Source organism: Lepus europaeus, chromosome Y (assembly GCF_033115175.1).
Source record: "Lepus europaeus isolate LE1 chromosome Y, mLepTim1.pri, whole genome shotgun sequence".
NCBI lineage: Eukaryota > Metazoa > Chordata > Mammalia > Lagomorpha > Leporidae > Lepus > Lepus europaeus.
This window is the reverse complement of record NC_084851.1, coordinates 3,281,995-3,308,094: the sequence shown is the minus strand read 5'-3', so window position 1 is coordinate 3,308,094 and position 26,100 is coordinate 3,281,995.

The window sequence follows — 26,100 nt, the reverse complement described above, 5'->3', positions numbered from 1 at the left end:
TTAATTAACTGGGACAGGTGTTCAGAGGATTTCTTTCCCATATCAACAAACACGTCCATGGGAGCTGTCGGGAGTTGAGTATAGATCCTGATAATTTTTGTGGTTCCATGGGGATCTTGCTGGTTATTTCCTCTATATAAAGTGACAGATCCCTCGACCCCATCTTGCCAGACCTGAAGGTAGGGGTCAACTATGGCGAAGGCTAAGAGGGGTTAGGTCCAGTGGTCGGGGCCTAACTATGGCCTCCTATTTAGAGTGGGTTTTTTTCCTGGGGGAGGACCTTAAAAAATTGTTTTCCGGGGAGGCCCTGTCCTTGATCGGTGTGGTAATATGGCCATGATGAGCACCTTTTCCAATAGTCATCATTACATGAGCCTGTGTTATCCTTAGTTAGGCACAAATAATACGGATTTGCTATGAAGTGAGATAACCTATATCTAGCCCAGTCATAACAGTTATGTGTGCAGGCCTGAACAAAATTAAAATACAAAGTGATGGGGCCTGCACAGCCTGTGGTGGGGCAAAAGGTCACACTGAGTAGTTTGGATGGGGTAGAAGTAGTGTATATCTGAAATTGCCATGCATAACGTGCTTTGGGAGCACGTAGATGTGGGATTGGCACAGAGGAGTAGAAGGAGTGATATTATTGAGAGATTCATTGTGGTGTATAGAAGAGGGAGTGAGATAATAGGAGAAGGTATGAGAAAGTGTAGATCTCGGAGGGAGTGAAGTCTAAGAAGTTTAAGTCTTCAATATCTGAAAGGAGCCGAGAGGGGTCGATAGGTAAGGAGTGTGTCTGATACTCTTCCCACAGGAGTTGTAGGAAGAGCTGGTAGCAGTGTAAGAGGGGATCAGTACTTATCTGGCATTGGAATTGGCAGATGGCTGGATGATTATTGCTTCTCTGAGGTGGGTTCATTGAGCACAGGAGGGTCTGGGTTTTCAGGTACCCGTTGGTTGAGTCTGGGTGAACTTGGCTTTGAGTGGCCCTGTGGGAGTAACTGTATAATGAGGGGGAGGAGAATGCTTAAGGTGGGTGAAGTGGATCCAGTGAGGGATTCCCTGCAACTTTGCTGCAGTAGGAGTAGTGAGAATAACCCGGTAAGGTCTGATCCATTTAGCCCATAGTTTAGTGGGAGTGGGAGGTAAGGAGGGGTGTGAAGAGGACAGGAAGACCTCATCTCCCACTATGATGGGAGGAGAGCTGTCTGAGGTAGTTGAACTTGGAGCTGTGCTGTAGGTGTCTGTATATTTTCATGGCTCTGATTGGAGATACCTGAGGAGAGGTGAGAGTAGATGGGATGGTAAGAGTGAAGATTGAGAGTGTACAGTTGGAGGGATTAAGGGACGTCCGTACATCAGTTTGAAAGGTAACCTCATATGCTTTCTTGGAAGGGCCCTTAATCGGAGCAGGGCCAGAGGGAGTAGTTTAGTCCAGTCCAGGTGAAGCTCAAGGGAAAGTTTAGTCAGAGTATGTTTTAGTGTACGATTTGCCCTCTCTACTTTCCCTGAAGATTGAGGGTGGTAAGGGATATGGAAGTGCCAGGGGATGTTAAGCACCTTAGTCAGCAGCTGAGTTACCTGAGATGTAAATTCAGATCATCGTCTGACTGCAGAGAGCTAGGAACTCCAAAACAGGGGATAATCTCCTGAAGTAGGATGTTGGAAACGGTTAGTGCCCATTTGTTAGTAGTAGGGAAAGCCTCAACCCACCCAGAGAAAGTATCTACTAACATCAAAAGTAATTGAAAATGTCTCACTCTGGGCATATGGGTGAAGTCAACCTGCCAGTCAGAGGCCGGCAGGTATCCTCTGGCCTGATGAGAAGTGTGGAGGATGGAGGTTAGAGTTAGGGTTTGTCCTTTGACACATGGAACAAGAAGGGGTGAGTTGTTGAAGATATTTGGCATCTTCTGGTGAGAGAGGAAGGGACTATTTGACAAATGATAATAGAGAAGAGACATTGGGATGAAACAGGTGGTGGTGATAGAATAAGATAGCCTGAATGGAGGGCTGTTGAGACAGCTGGTCCTGAGGGCAGATTGCTAGTATAGCAGGTGGAATGAAAAATACACCGGAAGGAGTAGAGGACAGCGCCGCCTGATGAGCTGCCTGATCTTCCCTGTTATTACTGGCAATGATAGCAGAATTATCAGTCTGATGAGCCTTACAGTGGACAAGTCCGATTTTTGCTGGAAGATGGGCTGCCTCTAGGAGAGGGGTTATGAAAGTAGCATTGGACATGGCTGTCCCCTTAGTAGTAAGAAGGTCTCTTTCCTTCCAAACAGCCGAGTGGGATAGGAGAATATCGAAGACATATTTTTAATCAGTATAGACAGTGATAGTTTTGTTTCTTGCCAGCGTAAAGGCACGGGTTAGAACATAGAGCTCAGTCTTCTGATTAGTGGTATTAGAAGGGAGTGGTCCTGCCTCTACAATGTCGGTGGTCAAAACCACAGCATATCCTGCCCTTTTTGTTCCCTCATGAAAGATAGAGCTACTGTCTGTGAACCAGACAGCAGTCTGCACCTTAATGTTTATTGCAGCTCAACTCACAATAGCTAAGACCTGGAACCAACCCAAATGCCCATCAACAGTAGACTGGATAAAGGAATTATGGGACATGTACTCCACAGAATACTATACAGCAGCAAGAAACAATGAAATCTGGTCATTTGCAACAAAATGGAGGAATCTGGAAAACATCATGCTGAGTGAATTAAGCCAGTCCCAAAGGGACAAATATCATATGTTCTCCCTGATCGGTGACAACTTAACCAAGCACCAAAAAGAAAACCCTTTGAAGTGAAAGGGACACTATGAGAAATGTTGACTTGTTCAGCCCTTGTCCTGACTGTTGATGAACAACTTAATCCTTTATCCCTTTTAGTATTTTTTTGTTTGTTCTACTTAATACTATTGGTTGAATTCTGTAATTAATACACAGTTATTCTTAAGTGTTGAAACTTAAAAAAAATAATGCAGCCATCGGCAGATCAGGATCTAGATTGGTATATTGGAGGAGAGTCTGTATTAGGCGCAGCAAAATGACAGAGGGACTTTCCATTCTATCCTGAGTAACTTCTCCCAGCTTATCATAACTTACCACCCTTCTGGTGTATTTCTTTAGGCCAGCTGACAAGCAGGTAATAAAATGATTTCTGGCTGTTATACCACCAAGAGAGTTGTAATCCCAATTGGCGTCCTGCTCCAGGACCACATCTGCACCCATGGGACGGGCAGGGTCTGTCTGATGGATCTCATCTGCATGGAGACGGGCTTGTTCCCAAACTCACCTTTGCTCCTCTGGAAGAAGGGTATTATAGAGAATCATAAAGATACCATGAAAGGTCAGATAATAAGATTGGGTTAAATAGCAAAATTCCTTAATGCACTCCTTTGGGTTAGATGTGAAGGAACCCAATTTTTGTTCAAGCTGTGAAAGATCAGCAAGTGAGAAAGGAACATGGACCCTTATGATGCCCTCTACTCCTGCCACCTCCCGTAGGGGTAAGCATGGAAGCAGGCTCACTGGCTGCTGCTTGGGAGTGAGTGACTCGGGAACTGGAGCAGGGGGAGATGGGGAGGGGTTTGAGGGAGAGGCAGGGTGGGGATGGAATGTGGATCCTGGAAAGGCAAGGACAAGGGGGAAGGTTGAAGTGTAGATTGGGTTTGGGATAAGGTTAAGGATATGGCAGGTATGGCAGGAGCAGGAATGCTCTGAAGATGAGATAAGCAAGGAACTTGCAATAAGGTGGGGGGAGGCACAGTAGGAGTGGGGGTAGGAGCTGGGGAGGAAGTACACACTGGCAGAGAATGGTTTTGAGGAATAGATAAACAAGGGGTTTGAGATAAGATGGAAGAGATTGCAGTGGAGACGGGAGCAGAGGTTGACCCCACCCCCTGGAATTTGACGGGAGGGGGAGGTGATGATGCAGCCAGGGCCGGAGCTGATGGTGGATTCCGCATCTGCTGCATGGGAGATAATGGAGCTGGAACTTCAGCCACTGAGGCCTCAGGAGGCAGCGGAGCCAGTGCCTATTGATTGGAGCGATGAGGGGGAGGTTCATCTGCAGGATCAAAGGAGGCTGTGGTATTGGCGGTACCAGCTTAGAGGTAGAAAACGAGGTTTTCTGCTCAGGCCTCTGACCCCTAGTGGGAGTCTTAGAGACCAGAAGGACCTGAGCAGGAGAGTAAGAAGTACGCAGGGAAGGTTTAGTTCAAAGATAGGAAAAGGCTTGAATGTTTGGAATCTCCTTCCATTTTCCCGAACGCTCACAGAAGTGATAAAGGTCCTGAATGACATCAGGGTCAAAGGTACTGTGCAGGGGCCATCCCAGTTGACCTTCAAGGTCATACTTGGGCCACACCCGATTACAGAGAAAGATTAGGTGTCACCACTTGAGGGCTGGGGCCAATTTGAGAGGCACCATATTACTTAAAAGGCAACCAAGAGGAGAATTGGATGGAACGTGAGAGGAGAAATTTCCCATAGTGACTCAGTAGGTCAGATCGGTGGACAGCAAGTGTCCTTGAAGTCCTGGCCATCTGACTAACAGAGGAATGGGAGCAGAAGGTGGGGTCGTCACCCAAGCACCCACTGGCGCCCAGAGCCTACCCTGCAAAAAAGGGAGCAGATATGGAGTTATCACTCACACCCACTGTTGCCCAGACACAGTGTCCGTAGAGGCTAAAGGCCTTAAGTAGGAGAAGTAGGAGTGGTGGCTAGAGTCCAGTGCTGTGATCTTTATGAGAGTCAGGCAAGTATTTGACAGTAGACCACCACTCAAATAGCAGTCGCTGTGAGGAATTTTTGCTCTGCGTCTTATGTCAGAATTTGGAAAGCTGATGTGTGGATGGAGATCGCAGAGCGTTTGGTGGCATGGAAAAAGTTCCGGAGGTGTGTTTTGCGACTGGCAGAAATCCAGGACCCCAAGGCACTGGGGGACGCTGGATTACCAATATGAGGCTATCTGAGTCATCTTACCAATGTTATATATTAATGTCAGCCATCACAAAACACACCGAACACCAGAGTAAGGGAGAGGATTTATTGGGGAGCACCCAACAGACTGGAGTGAAGGAGCAGTGAAGAAAAAAAAGAGAGCACGTGTCTGGGATGGGGGTCTAATATAGTTTTTCCAGGGGGTGGGCTGTGAGGTAGGAATTAGCCAGTCCCATTGGGTTGGGGGTGGAGCTTGGCACAGGTAGTTGGGGCCATGTGGCTACCTGGCTTTCAGTAATGGCGGCTGGTACCGGGGCATAGAATGTCAGTAATGACAGTGGGTACCGGGGCAAAAATGTAAATCATGCCACAGATAAGAGACTGCACCTGTGCCAGTTTACTAACAAAAACCACCTCCTGCAGTGTCAGCATCCCATATGAGCACTAGTTTGAGTCCCAGGTGCTCCCCTTCCAATCCAGCTCTCTGCTATGACCTGGGAAAAAAGTAGAAGGCTCAAGTTCTTGGGCCCCTGCATCCACGTGGGAGACCTGGAAGAAGCTCTTGGTTCCTGGCTTTGGGTCAACGCAGCTCTGGCCATTGTGGCCTATTGGGGAGTGAACCAGGGGATAAAGACCTCTGGCTCTCTCTTTCTCTCTCTTTCTTTTTTTTGGAGGGAGGGATTTTAAGTTTATGTTCATCATGATATCCCAGTTAATTTCAAGAAAAAAGAATTCTTTCTTTTTTTAAAAAAAAAGAATCTAAAATAGCCAATGTGGTAGTCAGCTTATAATGTTTTACTACAGCAGATTATGCTACTTGAGAATCAATATTTTACATACTATTGATGAATTCACTGAAAGAGTAATCAAAAAAGAAATCTCAGTCACAGAAATTCAAAATTTAGTAATGAATTTAGCTAAAGAAATGAAAGACCTCTACAATGAAAATTATAAAAGATTTATGAAAAATGTCATCAAGGACAAACAGACAACACAGAGACACAGGAAATGGAAAGATATTCCTTGTGCATGGTTTGGAAGAATCAATATTATTAAAATGTCTATACCACCTAAAAGCAATCTATAGATTCAATGAAATCCATATCAAAATACCAATGGTGTTCTTTAGAGAGTTTAGAAAAAAAATCCTAAAATTGAAATCACAGAAGACCCATAAGTCCAAGGTGATACTGAGTAAGAAAAATTAAGTTGGAGGCATCATAATACCTGTCTCAAAAGCATACAACAAAGCTATAACCATTAAAACAGCATGGTACTGGCAAATAACCAACACACAGATAGTGGAACAGAATAGAGAATACATAGGTTAACCCACGTACCTACAGCCAACTGATTTTGATAAAAGAGTTCAGACGTACACAGTGGAATAAGGATTGGTAATAATATCTTACTACAAATGGTGCTAGTACCAGTGGATATATAAATGTAGAAGAAAAAATTAGTTCCACTCCTATCACCATACATAAAAATCTTCTCAATGGATTGAATTGAATACCTTGATTTAAGACCTGAGACTATAAAATTTATGGCAAACACTCCAGGACCTTGATGTGAGACAATCTCTAGGACAAGACCTTCAAAGCATAGAGAACAAAAGCAAAACTAAGCAAAGGGGATTATATCAGACTCAGACACTTCCACACAACAAACAGAAATGATTGACAGAGTGAAGAGACATCCAACAGAATGGGAAAAAATATTTGCAAGCTACCCGAAAAGGATTACTATCCAGAATATTTCAGCAACCTAAAAGAAGCTCAGCAACAACAAAGAACCAATCCATTAAAAAATGGGCAAAAGATCTTATTTATTTATTAGCTCTCTTTATTTATTTGAAAGGCAGAGAGAGAGAGGGAGTGTAGGTCTTCCATCTACTGGTTCACGCCCCAGATGTCCACAACAGATGGGACTGTGCCTATCTGAAGCCAGGAGCTTCTTCCAGGTCTCCCATGTGGGAACAGGGGCCCAAGGACTTGGGTGTCTTCTGCTGCTTTCCCAGGCCACAGCAGAGAACTAGATTAGAAGTGGAGCAACTGAGACTCACTCAAACTATGATTCATATGGGATGCCAGTACTGCAGCCTGCAGCTTTACCCACTACACCATAGTGCTAGATCCATAAAGGACTTTAATAGACAGTTCTCAAAGAAGAAATACAAATTGTCAAAAAAAAAAGTGAAAAAATGCTTAACATTATTACCCATCAGGGAAATGCAAATCAAAATCACAAAATTACTACCTCTCTGTCAGAATGGTTAAAATTAAACACAGACTAGCAAATGCTGGCAAGGACACAGAAATGGGGAACACTTGTACACTAATGGTTGGAAGGTAAACTGATGGAGTCCCTATGCAAAACAGTAGAGATTTCTTAAAGAAACTAGAGGTAGATTTGCCATAGACCCAGCAATCCCACTAATTTATTATATACCCACAGACATGTACACACTGTATCAAAGACATACCTGTACCACCAAGTTTACAATACACAGAAATTCTTGTGTGTGTCAATATTTCTGCATATATTTTATTCATTTTTTAAAACATAACTTTCTTTAAAGATCTACTTATGTGAAAGTCAGAGTTCCAGAGAGAGAGAGAGAGAGAGAGAGAGAGAGAGAGAGAGAAAGTGAGGGAGAGAGAAAGAGAGAGAAAGACCACGAGAGTATTTCAGGCATGGAAAGCCAAGACACTCTATCAAAAAAAATGACCTAAATGAAAGATCTCTGCAAGTGAGATCCCAGTGGAAAGAACAGGTCATCAAAGTAGGAGGTACCTTTCTCTGAAGACTGGCGAGAACTTCCACTTTGACTATGACCTTGTCTAAATATGATCAGAGTCGGTGAACTCAAAAGGCTTCCATAGCTTTTGCAACTCATGACAAGAGCCTAGCGTGATTACTGATGCCATAAAATAAGAGTGTCAATTTGTTAAGTCAACAAGAGGGGTCACTGTGCACGTACTCCTCATGTAGGATCTCTGTCCTTAATGTGCTGTACATTGTGATTTAATGCTATAACTAGGACTCCAACAGTATTTTTCACCTTGTGTTCTGTGTGGGTGCAAATGTTGTAAGTAAAATTTTTACTTAATATATACTAAACTGATCTTCTGTATATAAAGAGAATTGAAAACCAATCTTGATGTGAATGGAAGGGGAGAGGGAGCAGGAAAGGGAAGGGTGTGGGTGGGAGGGAAGTTATGGAGGGGAAAGCCATTGTAATCCATAAGCTGTACTTTGGAAATTTACATTTATTAAATAAAAGTTAAAAAAAAATCAAAGAAAAAAGAAAATCAAAAAAACAAAAAAACAAAAATGATGATAAATATATGCTACTACAGCTGTAATTGGAAATGGAATGTTTGAACAGTATAACTTGCCAAAGTTGAGATGTAATTTTTGGATGTAAAACAAAACCATACTAACTCATCAATGTGAGGGTGAAAACTGTTAAACTAGTGCCTTAACCAACTCTTGTCTGCACATGATTTAACATTAGCTGAATAACTATCTATTAAATATTAAACAGAAGTCAGTATATATATATATACATATATATATATACATATATATACACTAAAATTAACACTACTTTTATAAATATGTTTATTTTATAATCTGCAACCTTAATGAATTGGTTTACCAATTCTAAGAGTTTCTTGGTGGGGTGTTTAGCATTTTCCAGTACAATGCCATGTCATCTTTATGGCACTGGATAAAGAGAGGAAAAAGGAGATGTTGAAATAAAAAGCACCAAGGGCCAATGTCATGGCTCACTTGGCTAATCCTCTGCCTGTGGTGCCAGCACCCCAGGGTTCTAGTCCTGGTTGGGGCACCAGATTCTGTCCCGGTTGCTTCTCTTCTAGTCCAGCTCTCTGCTGTGGCCCGGGAAGGCAGTGGAGAATGGCCCAAGGCTTGGGTCCCTGCACTCACATGGGAGACCAGGAGGAGGTACCCAGCTCCTGGCTTCGGATCAGCTCAGCTGTGGCGGCCGCAGGGGAGTGAGCCAACAGAAGGAAGACCTTTCTCTCTGTCTCTCTCTTACCGTCTATAACTCTCTGTCTGTCTCTCTCTCTCACTGTCTAACTCTGCCTGGCAAAAAATAAAAAGCACCGTAAGATGCTATTATGAAGCAGTAATTAAAATCTTCCATCAAGGAAAATGCCAGGAACTGATAGCTTCACTAGTGAATTCTACAAAACATTCAAAGAGGAAATAACTCAATTTATTTTCAAATTATCCCAAAACATTGAACAAGATGGAACTTGGCAAACTCTTTTTGGCATCACGTTGATTCCAAATCCAAAGACACAAGACAAAAAGAAAACTACAGACCCACATCCTTAGGGAAAATGATGCAAAGATTCTCAAGAAAACACTAGCAAATTGAACATGAAACCACATAAAACAGATCATATATTATGACTAAGTGGGATTTATCCCAGAAATGCAAGGGTGGTTCAACATTCATGAATCTATAAATGTCAAAAATCACATCAATAGAACAAAGCACAAAAACCCATATGGTCATCTTAATAGTTGCAGAGAAAGCATTTGATAAGATTCAATGCCCCTTCAGGGGGAAAATAAAAACCTCCACAAATTAGGTATGGAAGTAACTAACATACCTTAGGCCAGTACTGTGGCATAGTAGGTAAGGCCACCACCTGCAGCACTGGCATCCCATCTGGGTGCTGGGTCAAGTCGCAGCTGCTCCATTTCCAATCCTGCTTCCTGTTGTGGCCTGGAAAATCAGAGGAGGATTGGCCAAGCCCTTGGGCATCTGCACCCACATGAGAGACCTGATGGGGGCTCCTGACTCCTGGCTTCAGGTCAGCAGAGATCCAGTCATTGTGGCTGTCTGTGGAGTAAACCAGTGAGTGAAAGACTTCTTTCTCTCTCGCTCTCCACTTCTGCCTCTCTGTAATTGCCTTTCAATGAAATTAAATCTTTTTAAAATGGCTTTAAAAATATGTAAATACTTAATGCTATAAATTTCCTTCCTAATGTTGCTTTTGCTGTATCCCACAGCATTTTCATTTATTTCAAGCCAGGTTTTGATTTCCACTTTGGTTTGTTCGATGACCCATTGCTATTCAATAATGTGTTGTTACATTTCCAACTATTTTGTTATTAAAATTTTTTTAACTTATTGACACTTGTTTTATGTCCTAATATATTCTATATTAGGCAATGTTCCACAAGCTGATAAGAATGTATATTCTGTAACTTTTGGCTAATATGTCCTATAAATGTTAGTTCCATTTGCTCAATAGCATCATTCAACTCCAATGTACCTTTACAAATTTTATGTCCTGATGATCTACATGTCTGCTGATGAGAATAGGATGTTAAAATCAGCAACTTTTTTGTATTGGAGTCTAACTCTCCCTTTAGGTCTAATAGTATTTGCCGTACATATCCAGGTGGTCTTTCGTTGGGTGCCTATATATTTAAGATTGTATGTCTTCTTGTTGAATAGAAACTTTTATCAAAATATAACACTCTCCTTTTTCCCTTTTTATAGTTTTTTTTTAAATTTATTTAAAGTCTCCTTTATCTGTTATCCAGATAACTACTCTTGCTCATGTTTGGTTTCCTAAAAAGATATACCTTTTTCTAGACCTTTACTTTTAGTCTACATGCAACTTTGTAAAGTAGGTTTCTTGTAGGGAGCATATCTTGGGGTCTTGCCAACCTAAGTCTTTTGACTGGAGATTTTCATACATTTACATTCAAGGTTAGTGTTGGTACATAAGAAATAACACCTGTCATTTTGTTGATTGGACACTGATTATTCATGCTCTGATAGTGAATTTGGTGGTATGATGGGTTTTCATAATAATTGCTTCCAACGCAGGACTCCCTTCAAAATTTCTTGTAAGACTGGTCCAGTGTAGGAAAACTCTGTTTCTGTTTTTCTGGAAAATAGCACATTTCTCCTTTGCTTTTAAAAAGTAGCTGTGTTGGATATAATATTCTTGGTAGGAAGTTTTTTCTGTTAAGGTTTTTCTGTCCTGTAGGGTTTCAGCTGAGAAGCCTTATGTTAACCAACCTAATTGGTTTTCCTTTATATGTAAATTGATGCTTTTCCATGATCATCATTCGGATTCTCTCTTTGTTCTAACTTTTGACACTTTTGATATGCTTTGGAATTACTTTTTTGGTTGAGTCTACTTGAGGTATTTTGAGCTTCTTGTATCTGTATTTCCATGTCTCTTTCAAAATCATGGACATTTTCAACTATTATTTCATTTAGCAATTTCTCAACACCTTTTGCCTTCTCTTCTCATACAGGAATACCTAAATATAAATATTGGGTCATACACACTCTGGGAAAAAAAAAAGAAGACCTAAATGAAAGATCTCTGTGGGAAGAACAGGGCCATCAAAGAAGGAGGTACCTTTCTCTGAAGGGAGGAGAGAACTTCCACTTTGACTATGACCCTATCGGAATAAGATCAAAGTCGGCGAACTCTAAAGGCTTCCATAGCCCTGACAACTCATGACTAGAGCCTAGGGAGATTACTGACGCCATAAACAAGAGTGTCAAATTGTTAAGTCAGCAACAGGAGTCACTGTGTACTTACACCCCATGGGGGATCTGTCCTTAATGTGTTGTCCAATGTGAAGTAATGCTATAAGTAGTACTAAAACAGTATTTTACACTTTGTGTTTCTGTGTGGGTGCAAACTGATGAAATCTTTAATTAGTATATACTGAATCGATCTTCTGCATATAAAAATAATTGGAAATGAAAAAAAAAACCTGGTGTTAAATTGGAAATTGCATAGAAAATTAATCAATTTAAAAAAAATAGCATGTAGGATCTCTGTCCTTAATGTGAAGTACATTGTGATTTAATGCTATAACTAGTACTCCAACAGTATTTTTCAATTTGTGTTGCTATGTGGGGACAAACTGTTGAAATCTTTACTTAATATATACTAAACTGATCTTCTGTATATAAAGAGAATGGAAAATGAATCTTGATGTGAATGGAAGGGGGAGGGAGCGGGAATTGGGAGGGTTGCAGGTGGGAGGGAATTTATGGAGGGGGGAGCCATGTAATCCATAAGCTGTACTTTGGAAATTGATATTCATTAAATAAAAGTTTAAAAAAATAAATTTAAAAATATATGTTTGGTCATGCAATGGTGTTCTGCATTTCACTAGGCTTTCTTCACTATTTTGATTTTTTTCTTCATGTTTATGTGATTGGGTTATTTCAAAAATCTTGTCCTTGAGATCAGAAATTCTTTTCTCCACTGAGTCTATTCTGCTGTTCAAGCTCTTGAACATAATTATTTATTTGAAAGGTAGAGTTTGGATAGATAAATAGATAGAGTGGTCCCATCCACTGGGTCACTTCCCATATAGCCCCAACAGCAAGAGCTGGGCTGATCCAAACTGAGGAGCCTCTTCTCAGCCTTCTATTATGGATTCAGGGACCCAAATATTTGGACTATCTTCTGCTGCTTTCCCAGGTGCATTAACAGAGAGCTGTATTGGAAGTGGAATGGCTGAGACTCAAACTGGTACCCAAAAAGATGTTGGCACCTCAGGTGATGCTTTAACTGCTATACCACAACTCCAAGCCCCTCAGACATATTTCTTATTTTACAGGTTGAAGATTTCATCTCCAAAATTTCTATTTTTTTCTTAGTAATATGTTGATTCTTGTTGCTCATTGACTTCCTCATTTCTTTAATCTACCTATCTATATTATCTTTTATCACATTGAATTTTGTTACAATCAAAATTTTGAATGCTGTACCTGAATTTCACAAATTTCTTTCAGTTCAAGATTCAATTAGGGAGTATTTTATCTTTTGGATGCATGATTCTACCTCACTTCTTAATTCTCCTGGATCCCTACATTGATAATCTGTGCATCTGGTGTAATCATTGCTGATTTATTGAGTAGGTTTTCTTGGAAAAGTGTTGGTGCTTCAGCTGGGATGTGGTGTCACTTGGCTAGTTGCTTTGCTTTGGTTATAGATTGGCCCAGGAGTGTAGTCTCTGAGTGATTTCTTTTGTTTTGATCAAAATAAGCTGGATCCACAAGTGATTTAGTGATCTAGTCTGCTGCAGTTCCTAGGGATAGAGGTATGACTTCAAGGTAAATAAGGGTTTCCTTGGATGTGTATTTTTGGTCCACAGAGAGTTCAGTGTCAGTCTCCCAGGCAAATGCGATAGCCAAGACCTTGTTCTTAGCACTGAAGGAGACAGAGGTGTCTGTTTCCTTGCCCTACTGGCCAGCCTGTGTGATGCCAGGGCTTGTGGCACCAATTTCTGTGGCTCCCGGACTGTTAGGGTTGGACCCTTCCTCAGGTCATGATGGGGCTGTGCCATTTGATACCAACATTCCTAACCCTAGGAAGAGGGAATTTGAACAGGACATTGTTTATGTCCTACAAGGTATATAGGAGATTTTATCCTGGAGGGTATGACTCAAGAGAACTGGGATGCAGGTAGGCTCTTCTCTATGCACACTGAGTAGATCCCAGTGGCGCCGAGACATCCAGAGTGAGTTGGTACAGTACTGGTGTTCCAGGGTATAGTGGGGTTGTTACCCAGATTTCCTAGGGTGGGAATAAATTTTTTTATGGACTGCTTCTGCTGCTGGTCCCCAGCAACTAAAGGGCATCCCTCTGGCTCAGGTAGAGTACATGAGTGTAGCTCTGGGGTTAATGCCACAAAACTCCCACAGTTGCAGGATGCAGGGAGTGTGTGCTTTGCCCCAGAAGTTGCTCTCATTCTGACCCTGAATGATTCTGGTAGGAGCTGAACAGAGACCTGCTGCATGACTTTGCTGCTGAGTCTGGTGCTGTAACTGTGTGGGGAGGGGAGGGAAGCAATGTGGGTTCCCTTTTCCAAGCCTAACAGTTGCTTCAGCTCCCCAGGCTGAAGTAAAAGTCAGCAGGAGACTGTGGCATTCTCTCTCAGCTAAAACTGTGAGTGACAGAGCCTATGGCAATTGCTTCCTGCCTTGACTTGGTAAGACAGCAGCTCACAGCTGCAGCTGACTTATTGTGTGGCAGACTGCAACCATGTCTCTGTCTTCCTTCCTTTTGACCAATGGAATCCTCTTTGTTTTGAAACTTCTTCACCAAGTATTTCATCAGTCAGACACCTGGAAATATGGTCCTTCCTTTGCTCTTTTCAAATCCAAGAGCAGTGGAAATCATCATGGTTAAACCCTGTTCACTCACCCTGTTCTTGCTTGTCAAATGCAATTAACCCTTTTTGTGAGCGAAGCAGATCTACAGCTTCATCCATAATAAGATGACTTAACTTTTCAAATGTTTGCTTAAGTTTTTCATTGATAAAACAAGTCTCTCTAAGTTCTCACCTCTTGTTTTGTCATGCCTGGCTTCCAATGGCAGCAGTCCTCATAATTGTCAAACTCTGAAATTATAGTGAATGGTAGTGTGTGGTGGAATGAGGTGAAAAGGTCATATCAAGATGGCCTCTGAGGTGAAAAGGTCATACCAAAATGGCCACTGACAACAGAAACTTACTGGCAACATGCCGTGATTGGATGGCTTTGGAAACCACATGACAACAGAGCCTGACTGACGGCAGGCCGTGTTTGGATGGTTTCAGAAACTGCCTGGCGACAAGAGCCTGACTGCCAACAGGCTGTGATTGGATGGCTTTGGAAACTGCCTGGCAACAGGCTGTGATTGGTTGGGGCATAGACCACCCCTTGACCGGATTGGCTGGTCTTGGCTATATAAGATGTTGTACTAACTCAAATAAATGAGTCTGCAGGCTGCTCGCCTCAGGCTTGTTTTCACCTGACTCACAGGGTCTGTGTGGTGGTGACTCCATGCCTCTTGCCCCCACCACGCTCCTTCTCTCAGAAAGGAATCCACTGCAACATTGTTGAGAAATCAACTGCCACAGTAGTGGGCAGTTGGGCAGTTTTTGTTACATTCATTGTCTCCTCACAAACCAGAGGGAAAAATTGGAAATCTGGAGAATCCTTCACTGTTGTTGTTGTTTTCCAGCACATTGCACTAAATCAGTAATCCTATCTCAGGCTGTTCTCTGTGACAAACTAACAATCTGAACGAAACAACTCACTTTTATGGTGCTAACACCTCTTCAACACCCAGGGGCAGCTATAATTCCTCCTTTTACAACTCTTTCTGAATGAGGCTTCATCTTCTTTGTAATTAGCTCACTCACACATAATTCATCTGAATAATGTCTCTGTCATAAGGACTAGGGAAAGTGACTTCTTGTGCTTCCAGATTCCATTGAACAGCATCAATTTTTTAAAAAAGATTTATTTATTTAATTGAAAGGGTTACACACACACACACAGAGAGAGAGAGAGAGAGAGAGAGAGAGAGAGAGAGAGAGGTCTTCCATCTGTTGGTTCCCTCCCCAGATGGCCGTAATGGCCAGAGCTGTGCCGATCTGAAGCCAGGAGTCAAGATCTCCTTCCACATGGTGTGTAGGGGCTCCAGGACTTAGGCCATCTTCTACTGCTTTCCCAGGCCATAGCAGAGAGCTGGATCAGAAGTGGAGCTGTCAGGACTCGAACCAGTGCCCATATTGAATATTGGCACTGCATGCAGCAGCTTTACCTGCTACACCACAGCGCCGGTCCCAACAGCATCAATTTTTATCCAGGTGCATTTGCCTCCAAAGTCATTGAACTTAGCATATTTTGAGCCATAATAAAACTGCAGATAGGCTTTTTTCATTGCTATTAATAATGCACCACAAACTAGGCACAAAGTCTTGCCTGTGACTTCAACAAAAAAAAAATAATTTGCCCATTTCCCTTGGAAAGAGACACTCTGCCTCATTTTTTGTTTTCTCGGTAGTCACAGTTTGTGATAAGGATGTGATACCACTTACGTCTTGGTAACTATCCAATGTGAGTGTTGTCAGCCAATATGATCATTTGCCTTTATCAATGTTCTAGTTCTGCCTCTTGGATTTGGAACACATCCAACGTCCATGTCATTGACTCTTGTGGTCTTTTCTGTGTACTGAGATTCATCTTGTGTGAGGATCATTGATTGTGCAAGTGTGGATAAAGGTTCGATTGCAGTTATACCCTGTGGCAGCAAAGAAGTCAAAAACATCATCACAATCATCAGAGGCAAGATTAACAGTGACATAAGGAATCATCTCATCTCATCATCTCATCTCATCTTTGCAAGGTGTCCAGTGCATAACAAGTCTTTCCAGGCAGATGAATCAATTAATTCACATGGTTTTATTGGAATTCTGCTCCCAGGTGAGGTTCCCTGGTCCCAAAAGAGCGGGGGTCAGGGAAGTTGCATGTCAGAGGTTGGGAGGGCTCCTTTTATAGATTCAGGGCATGGGAGTTGCAGGTTGAGGCAGGTTTGATCCTCATTGGTTGACCTTTAGGCTCCTGCGGGGACCTTAATAAGGACTTTTCTTCCCCAGAAGTGAGGGTAGGGACTCTCCATTCCCGGAAGTGTAGGCCTTCTCTCCTTGCAGATCCCAAAGCTACCATCCCAACCTTTTGATGATAGGAAAAGGGCAATGATGAATCTCTCTGGCTACTTCCTGTTGATTGGAGACCATGAGGTACTCTTCACTGGCATGGGGCAATGTCTCAAGCCACTGTCTCCTGGGTGGGGAGCCAAATATATCCCTGTAGCAGCATTTGGTTGACCACCTGGTTGCTGAAGGTCTTGGTTCATTCCATTACCACCTGCTGTAAACACTTAAACAGACACTGTGGTCTACAAGTCAGGGTGAGAATAGCCACTGATGATCCTAAGAATGGCATTAACCGGGTAATGAAAGGATTTCATAGAGGAGAGGAAATGGGGGGGGGGGTCCTCTGGACCTTTGTGAAGCCTGTTTGATGGACATGGTTTAAAACTGATCCCAGCCAGGGAGAAAGGCCACTCAACTTTTTCAGGTAGAGGGGTTTGTCTGTAGAGAAATTCTGAATAATCATACAACATTAAGTGGAGGAGAGGACCATCAGCACACACAGATTGGGAGCAGAGCCATTGATGTTAGAGTAGAGGCTATGATTATAAAGGAATGAGGCCCAAGAGGGTTAGACAGGGTCTAGAACAAAGGACAGAGTCATTATTAGAGGATACAAGAAAGGTGCTGCTTAAGCCATGAATAAGTTCTCTGAGAGGCAAATAGAAACTGACAGAAGGGGCTTGATAATAACCTGGTGGGCTTTAGACCTTATAAATTAGGAGGTCCGGACCTATCTCTTCACATAGGGTACATCCTAAGGGAGCTGTGAACCTCCTTGGGGAAGGCACCCTGTTGACTTCCATTACCTAGCTGGCCTGGGAGGAGAGCTGGCCAGGTAAAGGCAGGTGGCATCTCTAACAAGAAATTTACAGTTCTGCCTGCAATGTTGCTGACCCTACTTGGCCGTCCCTCAACTGCAGTGGTCACTTTGGAAGCTTGGCTGAGTGAAGGGCTTTTCAGCTTAGAGACAATAAGATCCATGGCTCTGACCTGAAGTCCTTCAACTTCAGAGAAGTTCCACTCCCAGGGATCTACCTCTTGGCTGGCAGAGCTGCCAGGGCTCTTCACAAGCTGACTTCTGCTGAAGCCCAGGCTTACCACATTGAAAGCCACTGCAGTGGACTGGCTTATTGGGTCTCTCTGATGGCAGATCACTGTACAGAGCAGCCTTTAATAGACCTACCACATATCTTTACATTGTTTCAGATGCCTAGCTTTCTTTTCCTCCTAGTTTTTGTTAAATCACACCAGAGGATGCAAGTCAAGGCGTTGCTCAAGTCCCATCTCTAATCTTGGTGGCCTAAACTGGAAGTCTATAGTCACAGGCATGTTCTGTAGTAGTTTTTCTGAGGTAGATAATGCCCATGAGGAAAGCTATGTCCTCACTTTAAAACTTTCTTTCCTTTTGGTCTGAAAGGGAGGTCTTCCCTGTTTACTGTGCGGATGGGAAAGTAGATCTAGCTGTGAAATTATAATTTAAGCTTTCATTTTGGCTATGCTATTGTTACAGAAAATGTTAGCCATTCCTTTTATAAGATATCAAGATCAAATTTTACATCTTGGAGAGTCCTTCAGAATAGAATTACTCTCCTACCTAAAGAGAATAGAGAAATGAGAGAACAAGTTGGACTTTTAGGATAGAGAAATGAGGGAGCAAGTCCTAGATTGCCTAGTGACCACAGCAATATCAAATGAAAACTTAGCAAGCTATTTCAACCATTAGATAACAACTTAAGAAAATATTTACCTAAAGGTCAAATGCCTTCTATAAACTTTAAGAATACATGTATTTGGAAACATCTCTTAAGTATCTAACATGGTGTAGCTTGTTTAACCAGTAAACTTAAGAACAAACAGATAAATTCTTTTAGTTTCTTTCCACTAACAAATTTGAAACATCGGATACAGAGATTCAGAATAGTTGTGTGTTAATTACAGAGTACAACCACTAGTACTAGAACAACAACAACAACAACAAATTCTAAAAAGGATAAAGTATTACATTGTACATCTAGAGTCAGGACAAGAGCTGATCAGGTCATTGTTTCTTATAGTGACCATTTCACTTCAACAGGTTTCCCCTTTGGTGCTCAGTTAGTTGTCGCCGATCAGGGAAAAGAAATGAAATTTGTCTCTTTGCAACTGGCATAATTCACTCAGCATGATGTTTTCCAGATTCCTCCATCTTGTTGCAAATGACTGGGTTTCATTGTTCCTTACTGCTGTATAGTATTCTATGGAGTACATGTCCCATAGTTTCTTTATCCAGTCTACTGTTGATGGGCATTTGGGTTGGTTCCAGGTCTTAGCTATTGTGAAGTGAGCTGCAATAAACATTAATGTGCAGATGGCTTTTTTATTTGCCAAATTAATTTCCTTTGGGTAAATTCCAAGGAGTGGGATGGCTGGGTTGTATGGTAGGGTTATGTTCAGGTTTCTGAGGAATCTCCAGACTGACTTCCACAGTGGCTTAACCAGTTTGCATTCCCACCAACAGTGGGTTAGTGTCCCTTTTTCCCCACATCCTCTCCAGCATATGCTGTTGGTAGATTTCTGAATGTGAGCCATTCTCACCGGGGTGAGGTGAAACCTCATTGTGGTGTTGATTTGCATTTCTCTGATTGCTAGTGATCTTGAACATTTCTTCATGTGTCTGTTGGCCATTTGGATTTCCTCTTTCAAAAAATATCTCTTGAGGTCCTTGGCCCATCTCTTCAGTGGGTTGTTTGTTCTGTTGTTGTGGATTTTCTTGATTTCTTTGTAGATTCTGGTTATCAACCCTTTATCTGTAGTATAGTTGGCAAATATTTTTTCCCATTCTGTCGGTTGCCTCTTCACTTTCCTGACTGTTTCTTTCGAAGTACAGAAACTTCTCAATTTGATGCAATCCCAAATGTTAATTTTGGTTTTGACTGCCTGTGCTCCTGAGGTCTTTTCCAAGAAGTCTTTGCCTGTACCTATATCTTGCAGGCTTTCTCCAATGCTCTCTGATAATTTAGTCATGTCAGGTCATAGATTTAAGTCTTTAATCCATGTTGAGTTAATTTTTGTGTAAGGTGAAAGGTAGGCGTCTTGCTTCAAGCTTCTGCATGTGGAAATCCAATTTTCCCAGCACCATTTCTTGAATAGACTGTCCTTATTCCAGGGATTGGATTTGGATCTTTGGTCAAATATAAGTTGGCTGTAGATGTTTGGGTTCATTTCTGGTGTTTCTGTTCTGTTCCATTGGTCTATCCATCTGTTTCTGTACCAGCACCATGCTGTTTTGATAACTACTGCCCTGTAGTATGTCCTGAAATCTGGTATTGTGATGCCACCGGCTTTGTTTTTGTTGTACAAGATTGCTTTGGCTATTCGAGGTCTTCTGTGTCTCCATATGAATTTCAGCATCATTTTTTCCAGGTCTGAGAAGAATGTCTTTGGTATCTAGATTGGTATTGCATTGAATGTATAAATTGCTTTTGGGAGAATAGACATTTTGATGATGTTGATTCTTCCAATCCATGAGCATGGAAGATTTCTCCATTCTTTGGTATCCTCTTCTATTTCTTTCTTTAAGGTGTTGTAGTTTTCATCATAGAGATCTTTAACGTCCTTGGTTAAGTTTATTCCAAGGTATTTGATTGTTTTTGTAGCTATTGTGAATGGGATTGATCTTAGAATTTCTTCCTCAGCCCTGGAATTGCCTGTGTATACAAAGGCTGTTGATTTTTGTGCATTGATTTTATATCCTGCTACTTTGCCAAACTCTTCGATGAGTTCCAGTAGTCTCTTAGTAGAGTTCTTTGGGTCCCCTAAATAAAGAATCATGTCATCTGCAAAGAGGGATAGTTTGAGTTCTTCCTTCCCAATTTGTATCCCTTTAATTTCTTTTTCTTGCCTAATAGCTCTGGCTAAAACTTCCAGAACTATATTGAATAGCAGTGGAGAGAGTGGGCATCCCTGTCTGGTACCAGATCTCAGCGGAAATGCTTCCAGCTTTTCCTCATTCAATAGGATGTTGGCCGTGGGTTTTTCATATATTGCTTTGATTGTATTGATGAATGTTCCTTCCATACCCAGTTTGCTTAGAGTTTTCATCATGAAAAGGTGTTGTATTTTATCAAATGCTTTCTCTGCATCTATTGAGAGAATCATATGGTTTTTCTTCTGCAGTCTGTTAATGTAGTGTATTATGTTGATTGCTTTGCGCGTCCTGACAGTATTTTTTAGATTTCTGATTCCTTCTTCTTTTCTTTGATTTGACTGTTTCCTTTCCTGTTCTCTGTCTTCTGATTCCGATATTCTCTCTTCTGCTTCACCCCTTCTGTATTTAAGGCTGTCTAATGTGTTTGTCATTTGATCTATTGAGTTCTTCATTTCATTGTGGTTTTTGGTCACTATCACAGTTTCATGTTCTAGTAGTTGTTTCATTTCATTTTAATTCCTCCTTAGTATTTCATTTTCACGAGAGAGATTTTCTATCTTGTCATTTAAGGATTTCTGTAGTTCAAGAATTTATTTTTGAGAACTTCTTAATGTTCTTATCAGTTTTTTGAGATCCGCTTCTTGCATTTCCTCTATCTCTTCATCTTCATAATCTTGGATTGGGGTGTCTTGTTCATTTGGGGGCATCATAGTGTCTTCCTTGCTCTTGTTACCTCGGTGTCTACGTTTGTCGTTTGGCATGTTGGAGATAATTTATGGTGTTTTTTTTTTTTTTTTGCTGTGGTGTTTCTTTCTTTTTTTTCGTTATACTATGCCTCTAAGTGGGCTGTCTGCTTTGATGGATCCTTAGAGGCTGTGATGGTTGTGGCCAGAGAGCTCTGTTTGATTCCTCAGGTGTAAGGCTGTGCACAAAGCGACTCATCCAGATTGTTCTGTCCCTTGCTCCTTGGTGGATCTCTCTCTTTCTTTCTTTCTTTCTTTTTTTTTTTTTTTTGATTCAGTTGGGAAGTAAATCCACACAGCTGAGTGGAATTGAGGGTAGTTGAAATCTGGCCTCTGTGAGTATTCGTTTGATCTACCCCGGGGACCACACAAAGAGTTTATGCAGCTCTCAATGTGTTCTCAAGTTTCACCAAAGTTCCAAAGTTACTGTTTTGTGTACTAGTTGGCGGTGCTTTACATATGTAAAATGGTGCCTGCTCATTTTTTTGCTCGGTGAGTGAAGAGAGAGGCCTCTGCCTTTCCCCCTCAATGTCTCACGTTTCTGACGTTTTTGTCTTACCTCCCGTTCATTCCCGTGCTGGCGAGATTCTGCAGCTTGTCTCCTGTGGTTGGGTTTCCATGCGGTGGGCTCCCTGTAGGTCCTCTGTGTGACATCCACTAGATCTGGAAAGTTTTCCTCTGCAGTTTTTTTCTTGAGTCTTTTCCTGAGGCTACAGTAATTCCACTTTTATGAAACTTTATTTTCCCAAACTACGGCGCACATCCTCACTATCCGCCATCTTGGCTCTGCCCACCACCATGAACTTTTAAAGCTGACGGTCATAGGGCATGGCAAACTAGAAGGCCAACTTCAGTGCCTTGTGTATTTTCTTTATCTCTTTTGGAGATCAATGATTCCCAAATGTCCAAAATCTCTTAAGATCAACTGTAAAAATTTATCAGGATGAGAGTGTCTTTAAACTGTGACAAGAAATGTTTGATCTTTCCCTAGGCAGATTGGTTATGAAGTGAGGGAGATCAGGCTTAATTTTAATCCAGGTCTTTGCCTTCTACTTAGAGAAGCATTCTATGTACAGGCTCATATAGAGTGTATGAAGTGGTAAAGTGAGAGAGCAAACACACACATACACATGCAGGCATTTTGGAGGAGTGGAGTGCGCCAGGAAGAAGAGGGGTCAGGGAGGGAAGGTGCTGAGAGAGCACCTTCATTGACTCTTCTTGTCCAGGTGTCAAATGAAAGAAGAAAAAGAGGGGACCCTCCCAGGTGCAGGTCTCTTTTATAAGATTAAAAAAATTGGCTACATGGCACCTCCCATCTCAGGTCCCAAGCTAAGGGATATACATCCTGGGGAGGGGGCTGTTTAGATGACATAGAGTTGGGGATGTGGCTTCTAGTTTGTTGTCGTAAATATAGCCACTTCACCTTATTCCTCTCCAATTGCATTTTTCTCCTTCCAGGCCTTAGTGTTTGTGGTTCCTTCATGTTTGGTGTTTCTGTTTTATTTAGAAGGCAAAGAGATAGGTAGAGAAAGTTTTCTCCATTCTACTGGTTTACTCCTCAAATGCCTACAACAGCCAGGGCTGGAAAGACCTTTGCCAGAGGTCAAGCAACAATATGGGTTATTGAGTGATCATCCGGTGCTCCTGCACTTAGCAGGAAGCTATGCTGATGACTGGAGCTGGATTACAAACCCCGGCACTCTGATACAGGGTGCAATGTCCCTGGAGGCATCATAACCATTGCACCAAGCACTGTCCCCCTTTGTTGTACTTGAAACAACAGTGCTATCTGTAAGTCAACTTTGGCAGTGTAGTATCAGGATATGTAGCTTGGACATGGATGGTGTCTGAGGCTGGAGCAGGAGCCCTTGGTACTCCTAAGGGACAGGCATGGCAGTCAGGTGTGTAATGCTGATTGATATTTCTTTAAGGGGAGTAGTCCAACTATCCAGTGAGTTTATATATTTAGGCTTGTACCTTGTTTTAAATGGCTGATTTTATGTTAACCCTAGTGTTGCAGGTTATATGGCAAATGAAAATGCCACGATATATCACAGATTCAGGTCCAATCATTGTCAGTATATTCTGTAAAGGGGGTATCAGTTTTTATCATCACTGTCATGAACTCCATATAAATTGTTTGAAACTCCTGGAGTGTCCAATTTATGACTTACATTCATGAACATCTCTTACCTACAAGCTTAATCTTTTGTAAAGTCTTGCTGCTTAGGAGTCCTATCTCATCTTGTGTAGTGGAATGAGAAGGCCATGTGAAGGTGGCCACTGGCAAGCGAGTGTCAGTTAGTCAGGAATGGCTTTGAAACCTACCTGGCTCTGGAAACTGCCTGGCGACAGGCTGTGATTGGATGGATTTGAAACTGCCTGGCGACAGGCTGTGACTGGATGACTCTGGAAACTGCCTGGCGACAGGCTGTGATTGGATGGATTTGAAACTGCCTGGCGACAGGCTGTAATTGGATGGCTCTGGAAACTGCCTGGCAACAGGCTGTGATTGGTTGGGGTATAGACCGCCCTTTGACCAGATTGGCTGGTCTTGGCTATATAAGCTGTTGTACCAACGGTAATAAACGAGTCTGCAGGCTGCTCGCCTCGAGCCTGCTTTCACCCGACTCCCGGGGTCTGTGTGTTGACTCCGCGCCTCTTGCCCCCACCACGCTGCTCCTCTCAGAAATGAACCCACTGCAACATTGCGGAGAAATCAACTGCAACAATCTTGCTCACTTTTGGCTCACAATCGAAAAAAAGGACACCAAAACCGGGCAGTTCCTTTACTGTATTGGGCTTGGGATAGTCTTGGATATTAATCAATAACTGCCATAACATTTCAAGTAGCATTCTGATGACACTTGGGAATTTGACCAATGGTCTCAAGCCCTCTTATGCATTTTACCTCCCATTATTTCTCAGCTTTTTGGCTAAAATCAAGTTCAGTTTTAACTCCCATCACAATGACCACAAATGACAGCTGAAACCAAGTACCTCTGAGTACTTTGAATAACGTTTGTAGCTACCATGAGGTCCCTATCTCCCAGCCTCCCCCCCCTCCCCTTAGCTTAAAATTTCCTCCTCCTTTTATGTTTGCAGTCAACCCTGTACATAAACCAATTCATGAATTGAGGGAGTGGTACAGATTCATGAAGTCATTTGTTTCTCTAATTGACAACATCTTGAAAGGTTTCTTTCCCAGGAATTCCTGGCCTGGTGTAAAAAAGAAACTACCATTAGCTTGTAGCTCCCACAGTGACTGACAACTATTTTGTCATCATAAAAACTCTCTAATAAACACAGTGCACTAAACAATGCAGGGAAGGACAGGAGCACTGCTGACCGCCAGAAAAATGAATAAAAGCTGGACACATATTTTTCTCTCTGGGTTTGTGTGTGTTGTATGAAATCACCTTAGCTATTCAGGATCTCCAGTGTTTCCAAATGAGTTTCAGAATCATTATTTTTTTAACTTTTATTTAATAAATGTAAATTTCCAAAGTACAGCTTATGGATTACAATGGCTCCCCACCCCCATAACTTCCCTGCCAACCGCAACCCTCCCCTTTCCCATTCCCTCTCCCCTTCCATTCACATCAAGATTGGTTTTCAATTCTCTTTATATACAGAAGATCAGTTTAGTATATATTAAGTAAAGATTTCAACAGTTTGCACCCACCCAGAACATAAAGTGAAAAATACTGTTGGAGTCCTAGTTATAGCATTAAATCACAATCTACAACACATTAAAGACAGAGATCCTACATGAGGAGTATGTGCACAGTGACTCCTGTTGTTGACTTAACAAATTGACACTCTTGTTTTATGGCATCAGTAATCACGCTAGGCTCTTGTCATGAGTTGCAAAAGCTATGGAAGCCTTTTGAGTTCACCGACTCTGATCATATTTAGACAAGGTCATAGTCAAAGTGGAAGTTCTCGCCAGTCTTCAGAGAAAGGTACCTCCTTCTTTGATGACCTGTTCTTTCCACTGGGATCTCACTCGTGGAGACCTTTCATTTAGGTCATTTTGTTTTTTTGCCTGAGTGTCTTGGCTTTCCATGCCTGAAATACTCTCACGGGCTTTTCAGCCAGATCCGAATGCCTTAAGGGCTGATTCTGAGGCCAGAGTGCTGTTTAGGACATCCGCCATTCTATGAGTCTGCTTCCCATGTTGGATCGTTCTCTCCCTTTTGTTGTATCGGTTAGTATTTTCAGACCCTATTCTTGTTTATGTGATCCCTCTGACTCTTAGTCCTATCATTATGATCAATTGTGAACAGAAATTGATCACTTGGACTAATGAGATGGCATTGGTACATGTCACCTTGATGGGATTGAATTGGAATCCCCTGGTATGTTTCTAACTCTACCGTTTGGGGCAAGTCAGCTTGAGCATGACCCAAATTGTACATCTCTCCCCTCTCTTATTCCCACACGTATATTTAACAGGGATCTCTTTTCAGTTAAGTTTCAACACTTAAGAATAACTGTGTATTAAATACAGAATTCAACCAATAGTATTAAGTGGAATAGACAAAAAAATACTAAGAGGGATAACGTATTAAGTTGTTCATGAACAGTCAGGGCAAGGGCTAATCAAGTCAACATTTCTCATAGTGTCCATTTCACTTTAATGGGCTTCCTTTTTGGTGCTTGGTTAGTTGTCACTGATCAGGGACAACATATGATATTTTTCCGTTTGGGACTGGCTAATTTCACTCAGCATAATGTTTTCCAGAGGTAACAAGAGCAAGGAAGACACTATGATGCCCCCAAATGAACAAGACACCCCAATCCAAGATTATGAAGATGAAGAGATAGAGGAAATGCAAGAAGCGGATCTCAAAAAAACTGATAAGAACATTAAGAAGTTCTCAAAAACAAATTCTTGAACTACAGAAATCCTTAATAGACAACATAGAAAATCTCTCCCGTGAAAATGAAATATTAAGGAGGAATCAAAATGAAATGAAACAACT